This window comes from Pinus tabuliformis, chromosome 2_1, assembly GCF_031772625.1.
Source record: "Pinus tabuliformis cultivar Carrire ecotype Pingquan chromosome 2_1, CPIR1, whole genome shotgun sequence".
NCBI lineage: Eukaryota > Viridiplantae > Streptophyta > Pinopsida > Pinales > Pinaceae > Pinus > Pinus tabuliformis.
In genome coordinates this window covers 73,456,167-73,464,734 of record NC_142299.1, presented here as the reverse complement: position 1 = coordinate 73,464,734, position 8,568 = coordinate 73,456,167, and the positions used below count along the sequence as shown (strand labels likewise).

The window sequence follows — 8,568 nt, the reverse complement described above, 5'->3', positions numbered from 1 at the left end:
GTCCAAATCGTGAGCGGAGATATGGGATTTCAGATATCAATATATGGAATTTCCATATATTAATATCTATATATCAATATCTATGTAGATATTGATATATAGATATTTCCAAGGTTAAATATCTCAAACAGAGTTATTTATGAAAAAAAATTTGGGTCAAGCATTCGATAACGAATCCTATTCATCCTTTACAATGATCTTATAGATCATTCGATAGGGTTGGTAGCTCAGTGGATCAGAGCTCATGGTTCCGGACCGTGAAGTCAAGGGTTCAAATCCCTTCTAGCCCAAAAGATGTTGTATTTTAAATGAAAATTCCTTTCCATCGCGGTATAGGAGAGAATCTTTATAATAGAATAAAGTATTCTATCATAATCCCGGATCGGTACTTCAGATTCCTAATCAATAATGAATGGAAATGATTTCTCAATGATTCATTCCACTATTGATTAATAATTTTCATCATTGTATTTATACTTATACGACTTCTCTTCATACAAAATAAGATAGGAAAAGTAACAATTTTCACCTTTATATGGAAGGAAAACTCTATGTCTATAAAGGAGTGGTTCGAAGACAAGCGTAAAATAACTGCATTACTAAAAAATTCGGTCGAAAGGGATAGTAAGGATGCCAATGAGACGGAGAAAAACAAGAATAAAAGTATTGATTACGCTAAAATTAAGAAGTTATGGGCTCAATGCGATAATTGCGAGAACTTGCTATATCTCAGATTCTTGAGAGAGAATCAAAGTGTTTGTAAAGAATGTGGATATTATCTGCAAATGAATAGTTCAGATAGAATAGAACTTCCAATTGATCGTGACACTTGGCGTCCTATGGATGAAGACATGTACACTCTAGATGTTCTTCAATTTTATTCTGAGAATGAACCTTCTCATTCTGATAATCTTAATTCTGAGGATGAATCTTATAAGGATCATATCACTTTCTATCAAATAGAGACAGGTTTAACTGATGCTATTCAAACAGGCATAGGTCAATTAAATGGTCTTACTATCGCACTCGGAGTTATGGATTTTCAGTTCATGGGAGGTAGTATGGGCTCTGTAGTAGGTGAGAAAATAACCCGTCTGATCGAGCGCGCTACCGCGGAATCTCTTCCATTAATTATGGTGTGTGCTTCCGGAGGAGCACGTATGCAAGAAGGAAGTTTTAGTTTAATGCAAATGGCTAAAATAGCTTCTACATTATATATTCATCAGAAGGAGAAAAAGTTGTTATATATATCGATTCTGACGTCACCGACAACTGGTGGAGTGACTGCTAGTTTTGGCATGTTGGGAGATATTATTATTGCCGAACCTAAAGCGTACATTGCATTTGCAGGTAAAAGAGTAATCGAACAGACATTAGGTCAGAAAGTGATTGAAGATTTTCAGGTGACTAAGCATTTATTTGGTCATGGTTTATTTGATCTGATCGTTCCACGTAATCTCTTAAAAGGTGTTGTGAGTGAACTATTTTGGTTTTACGTTTTACGGTCTTCCTTGTAAATACAGAAAAAGAAAAAAATGAACGTTGAGTTTCCTTATCAGGAAAAAGGATCAAATCGAGTTCCTTGTAACGGAAGTGACAGTGATACAGTTTCTTATCGCGGTGAAGGAGAGAATTGCTTTTCACCCCCTTCTTATTAACAATTTATGATCCTCGAGCCTATACTAACAATCCATATAGCCAATTCTCCGCTTTCAGAAATCAGAGAAATTTTGGTCAGGATTCATGTTCTTCCACTATTTTACTTATATATTAAGTGTTCTAATGGATCTCTATGCTGTAATATAGAACTCATTGTTGAACTCATCAAGATCTTATTAAAAAAAAATTGCCCCAACTGGAAATGCTTTTTTAGTATTTTCGGGAGAGACGGGGAAAGGAACAACGAACACTTGCATACATGTATTCTATGAAGAAGGACGAATGGGACCGCTTATTTGGTCCCATCACTTATTTGACCTTATAATTATTCTTTGTAATATGGATAAACATTTCATTGATTAAGTAAGGTACTCGTTCTATGATAATTCCTAACCTACTCCCTAACCTACTCCCTATCCTACCCTCTATTTTGGTGCCTTTAGTCGGCTTATTACTTCCGGCAATTACAATGGTTCTTTCTCATCTGTATATTCAGAATGACGAGATTTTATGAATCTGATCAAATCAGATTTAATAAATGGGTTTAGATCTTTCAATTGCAGAACAGATAGGATATCTATATCTATTTTAGATGATATAAGATAGAACTCTTATAGACACAAAATAGGTATAAATATCCAAATTATATATATATATGAATATGGATATTTATTCATATTCATATTCATATACATATACAGATAGGATCTACACATATGTCAATAAATAGGTATGGGTCAATATGTTAATGTGGTCGGTTTTCTTTTTTCATACGGTATAGATATCTATTCCAGGAGATATTTATACTCCACTAATCCAATGTTGTTTCTAAAATTGAGAAATTAGGGAAGGACCCATTTGAAATGGATGGTAAGAATGGACAAGAAGACAAACTTGGCTGACTTAACTGAAAATTTATCTATCTATATAGATAGTTCATAAGAGTTTGGGAACCAAAGGATAAAAAAGTTGGCTATTCCCTCAACTTCAATAGGATGGAATTGAATACAATTTTTTATGAATCGTCGATCCAAATGGCTCTGGATAGAACCTATAACAGGGTCTTGAAAAAGAAGTAATTTCTTTTGGGCTTGTATCCTCTTTCTGGGTTCACTAGGATTTTTCCTAGTCGGGATCTCGAGTTATTTTGGTGAGAACCTGATACCCCTATTGTCATCTCAGCAAATACTCTTTGTTCCACAAGGAATTGTAATGTGTTTTTATGGTATTGCAGGTCTGTTCATTAGCTCTTATCTGTGGTGCACAATTTTGTTCAATGTGGGTAGTGGCTATAATAAGTTCGATAAAAAAAAAGGAATTGTATGTCTTTTTCGTTGGGGATTTCCCGGAATAAATCGTCGTATTTTCCCACGATTTCTTATGAAGGATATTCAGATGATCAAAATGGAAATTCAAGAAGGTATTTCCCCTCGTCGTGTTCTTTATATGGAAATAAAGGGCCGACAAGACATTCCTTTAACTCGTACTGGTGATAATGTGAACCTAAGGGAGATCGAACAGAAAGCCGCTGAATCAGCCCGTTTCTTGTGTGTATCCATTGAAGGGTTTTGAGAATCAAATCTTGATTATGAAGCTCTCATACAGCATATCCCAAAAAAATCAGTGAAGAACAGAGAACTCACTAAATAAGTGGAAAAGAAGGAGATTTATTCAACTATGTGGGATCTACGTCCGGACAAGGCTCCAAGTCTAGATGTATTTACCATAGATTTATATCTAAATAATTGGAATATAATAAAAAAATATCTGATCAGAATGATAAGAAATGTATTTAGGAAAAATAAGGTAGGAGGATTCACAAACTCTTCCTATCTAGCTCTTGTACCAAAAGAGGCAAGGGCCTCTTAATTCAGCAGATTCAGACTGATCTCCCTATGCAATTCTTCCTATAAAATCATCACAAAGATTATAGAAAACAGAATAAGTCTATCCTCCCAGATCTAATCTCTGAAATTCGAGGATTTGTGCCCAGTGGGAAAATTCTCGACAACATTATGATAGTGCAAGAAGCCATACATACTAGTTTATTGAGGAAAGAACAAGGTATGATACTAAAGCTAGATATAGAAAATGCATTTAACAGGGTTAATCTAACCTTCCTTTTTATTGTTCTTAAGAAATTTGGATTCTCTTCAGGGATAATGGACATAATCAAAGAATGCATTGTAGGCCCATGGATAGCTCCTCTAATCAATGGAAGGCCAACTGAGTTCTTTCAAAGCTCATGGGGTCTAAGACAATGTTATCCTATTTCACCCTTTCTATATATTATCATGGTTGATTCTTTGAGTGGAAATTTAGAGAAGTGCAGGCGATATCACTTATTAACATGCCTTGCAATCTCCCCTGGAGTAAAAAGCATAGACCATTCATTATTTGCAGATGACACTCTAGTGATGGGAGGAGCCTCATGTATAGTAGCTAGAAGGATTAAAAAAAAGTGTCCAATAACTTTCTAGAAGCCTCAGGAGGCCTACTAGACAACAAAAAATTAAAAATATATGGTTGGAACACCTATCCTTGCACTCTTCAAAGAATATCTCAGATATTGGACATCCCCTTTCAAGCAAGATGGAGCCATTTCCACTATCTCAACCTTCCTATATCTAAAGAAAACTTGAAGGCAGAGTTGTGGAATAAACATATAGAGAATGAAAAGAAATATACAAAATTGGGGCATGAACTAGCTCAATTTTGTAGGCAGAGTGATTTTAATCAAATCCATTCTTTCATGTCTTTCAATATACCAATTTTCAACTATCTTAGCCCCAGCAAGTATCTATAAGCAAATTGAGCTAATAATAAGGGGATTTCTCTGGCAAGGATGGAAAGTTGACTCAAAAAATTTTAGTTTAGTCAAATGGGATCAAGTAACCCTACCTTATGAGAAAGGAGGTTTGTCAATAAGACTCCCAAGCCACCTGAACTTTTCTCTTTGAGAAAAAATTACTTGGAGGTTCATCACAAGAGAGGTCTATTGGTGGAAGAAATTTTTGGAAGCTAAATATATGAATCATGATAGAACTCTCCTTCTAGAAGAAGGCTTCCCAATAAGGCCTTGCTCTCAAGTTTGGAGCTTAGTCAAAAAATCTCTTCCCCTCATCAAGGAGAACTCTTCTAAGATCCCTGGGAATGGCAAGAGCATCAAAATTTGGGATGATAGCATTATGGGAAACCCTCCCCTAGCCAACCAAGAAAACCTTCAAAACTTAAGAGGTTGGATGAAAGTAAATGGAATCAACACCTTAAAAGATATCTCTGAATGGTAAGATGGGAATTGGGCAAAATGGAGGATCAATGATCTTCCCCAAAATCTCAAAACACAATGGAATTATTTAGTAATATTTCTAAATGGAGCTTCCCCCCATGCCTTGATTCCCAAGACAAATTCAAATGGGACCCAAATGGTCAATAGTACACAATGAAGTCTAGTTATATGACCATCCAAGATCAGCATGATATCAAGATTGGGCTTATTGGAGAACTGTGTGGAAATCTAAAATATTACCAAAAGTCAAACTATTCATCTGGACACTCCTAAAAGGTAAAGTTTTAACCGCTGACAACCTTAAGAAAAAGGGATTTGTACGCCCTTCCATATGTCCAATGTGTCTTTCGAGTGAAGAAAGAATTCAACATCTTTTCCTTGACTGCTCCTTCGCATAAGATTGTTGGCACCTTCTAGTAAGACCTTTGGAGGCCAATATAAAACTATCACATTATTTCAATGAATTCTTCTCTACCTTGAAAAGGAAATATTCATACTCTCCAAAAAAAGGAAACCATCAAAGTGTATTGGAATAGCCTTCCCTCCTTTCTGTGCTGGCAAATTTGGTTGGCAATAAATCAACAAATTTTCAGTGATCGACCTCCAAGCATTAGCAATGTATTGTCGAGGACATGGAGTCTGACAACAAAATTATTATCATCAAAAGGATTAAAATCAATAGATACCAACTAGATCCAACAAGAGGAGAGAACATGGATTAATTATGCAATGAGCAGACATAATAGGCCAAGCACCATCAATCCAAATCCTAATATACAAAAATGGAAAATAAGATTAAAAGTTGATGAATTCATCCTATGGATGAAAAATCTAAATAAACCTTACCTACTATTTGATGGTGCTTCCAAGGCAAACCCTAGCAAAGCTGGAGCTAGAGGCATCCTCTTTGACTCAGGTGGTATTAATCTATGGGGCCTAGGGGAAATTTCAAATAATATAGCAGAAGCTTATGGAGTGTTATTAGGCACAGTGATACTAAACAAATAAAAATGTAGAACCCAGTAATTTTGGGTGCCTCACCCATCATTATCCAAGCAATGGTTGAGATAAGCACTCCTTCAAATAAGGCTTTGAGTCAAATCATTAAAAGGATAAGGAAAAATTTGGTGAATATGGGAAAGGTCTCTTTTAAACATATTCTGAGAGGGAAAAACAGAACAACAGACAATCAGGCCAACTTAGAAGTTTCTCATTCTCTTGGTGGGTCTCGAATTTCAAATGAGCATGCCCAAATTCCAATCCCATAGCTGTCCTTGCAGACAAATTTAGCGAATGTCACTTCATCATAGGGATTGTTGGTTGACTAATATCATACTTCTTCATTATTTTCTAATTTCATATCTCAAAAAAAATCTGTTTTGACCTCCCTCATTGTCTCTTCTTGTTTCCCAAGCTACTCGTGCTATCACATGACTCCTGTGATCTCCTAATGGATTCCCTCCCAAACCTCTTATCCTCCTCTCTATTAAAAAGATCTCCCTCTCTGATTATCTTCATTCCATGTCATAGTTACCTTCCCTCTGCCGGTGGTGAGTTCCCTCCTCCCTCTACTTTTTGGCCTTTGTCGTTGTGTTGCTCTAGGCTTGCATATCTTCAATGATGGCCTATCCTTCAGTGATTTTTATTTCTCTATGTATCCAAGTCCTGGTTGAAATTCTTCGTGATATTCATTTCTAGGGGCCTCCTGTTCATTGCTTCTTCCTGTGCATTCTCCTTCCATCCTCCCTGTCCCCTTGCCACCTCCCTTTTCCTGTCGTGTCTCCCTTCTGTTGGTCTCCCCTCTTATCTTCTTCTGCAGCTCCTTGAAATATTCTACTTTATCTGGAGTGATCACTCTGTTCATAGCACTGCCATGGACATGAATTCACTAGACAGAGCATCAAAAAATGACAAATGTGTAGTTCGCAGGGCCAAAAAATTTATGATTGATCAAATCAAAGAGACAATCAAGGATTACTTGATATAGTCAAAGTCCAAGAATTCTCTCCTGAACAAGCAACTGAATGATCAAAACATAGAAAGGGCAACCCTCAAAGACAAATGCAAGCACATGGAGGAATTTGTCAATTACCTCAAGGGACTAATCATCAATTAGACAGGAGAAAATTCCAACTACCAAGGCAGCAGAATTTGATCCCAGCAGGAACCTTCAGTTAACTAGTATTAGAAGATTTATGATCAGGCTTCCCACCAGTCCTATGTCACAGTTTACATAAGTTTTATATGTATTGTAAATGTAAGTATATGTTTAATCAGTTTGTTCGGATATATAAGAAGAATGTATTAGGAAATCTAGGAAACTTTGGAAGTGAGGCTTGGGGAACCAGGGACTGTGCTCCCTCTCCTTCCTCTTTTTGCATGCCTACCTCCAGAAGGCCTTTTGTAAAGGGAGCATGCTCCTTTTTATTTTTTTTGGAATAGAAATCTCAGTAACCGATCTTGTTAAAATATATATATATATATATATATATATATATCTATATATATATATATATATATATATATATATATATATATATATATATATATATATAGATATATATATATCCTAATAGGTACAAAAACTAGCAACATATAAGGAGGCAATTCTGATCCATAAACTCAAATCTCAATGTAGTTCTAGTATAAATACCAGTCTCTAAATTTGGCTTGCTCTGACAAGTGTAGAAATTTCATTATCTCAGGTGAAATCCTTGGGATTACATCATTGCTTAATAAACATAGTGAGGTATATAAAAATTTATCAACATAATCAATATAAGAATACTACTCTGAGTTATTTCCAACCAGAGAAGTCCAGTGAATGACTGACCAGGGGTTACCTTCGTTATCTGTCTTCTGTAAATGGAAATTAAATTTTTCTGACTAATAAAATAGCATAAGGTAAACTAGGACTGGCTGATAGTTAAACACACCTTCTGCTTTGAAATTGACAAACTGGTCATGGATTGAATTGGACAAAAACTTATTGTAATTGAAATGGAGGGAGGCTTGTTTTCCAATTGGAAAAATAGATAAAAATCCTAACACTATCTTGTCTACCCACTGATTATTATTTTACCCAAGCAGTTGGGTTACCATAGAAATTACTTGCTTGGACACTTCAGGGAAAATTGAAGTTGGATATGTGTTTCCGGGAAAACTAGTGTCTTTTCAATCTGCTAGTCCCACTAGGATTGGCAATTATCCTGGAAACAAACAATCAAAGCAATTTTTGATTTCCTTTATGTATGATAGATAAGAGAGGAGCAAAGAGACGAACCTGGATCTTCCGCTTGACTCCTTGCTTGATTTCTCTCTCCCTTGATAGAGTTTGCACCTCTTCTCCTACTTATCCCGCTCAATGAATACCAGTAGAGACAAAGTAATAAAACACCATCAAAGCATCTCGATCTATTATATCATAAACAATTCAGAATCAGAAATACATTGATCATACAATGGCATTCACAAACAACAACATTCACAAATACACAATTGTATGGAGGAAAACTCGAAGAACTTTATTAATAGTAGAAGGGAGAATTACAACCCAGTTGTCTGATCCAACATCATCCTCCTAGCATCAAAGCCCTCTTCACCTCATGAAAAGCAAGATC

At 35.8% G+C, this 8,568-nt stretch overlaps 1 non-coding gene across 1 annotated transcript; it reads left to right on the top strand.

Annotated features, from left to right (window-relative positions):
- Positions 1 to 216: 216 nt before the first annotated feature.
- TRNAR-CCG (transfer RNA arginine (anticodon CCG)) lies at positions 217 to 290 on the top strand. The gene has a single exon. It is a non-coding gene; the product is annotated as a tRNA-Arg (tRNA).
- The last annotated feature ends 8,278 nt before the right edge of the window (positions 291 to 8,568 follow it).